The following is a 389-nucleotide window of genomic DNA, read 5'->3' on the forward strand; positions in this document are numbered from 1 at the left end:
AGCCGTGCGTCCCCGGGTCCCACCGCCCTCCAGCTCTGGCCTGCCAGGAGTGACATCCAAACCCAGTCCTGTATCAACCTGTAGCCCGTACCTCCCCCCCCCCCCCCAACCCCAAAGCACCTGAATAGATCTGAGAGGGTTGGATAGACAAAAGCGATATGTATATGTCTATGCAATAGGTAGAAGAAGCTCCAACTTGCTCTCTAAAAAAAGGCTTGGTGGAATTCCTGCCATGTCGCTTCCACCTGTCCAATCCACAGAAGTACATAGGGGGTAAGGGCATAGGGGTACATAGGGGTACATAGGGGGTAAGGGCTAGTGGTAGTTTTGGATATGGGCAATAGACTCTCCCACTACTACTCTACCTCTCCTGTTCCCCAAACACAACC

Source organism: Nansenia antarctica, assembly GCF_963989245.1.
Source record: "Nansenia antarctica genome assembly, chromosome: 1".
Lineage (NCBI taxonomy): Eukaryota > Metazoa > Chordata > Actinopteri > Argentiniformes > Microstomatidae > Nansenia > Nansenia antarctica.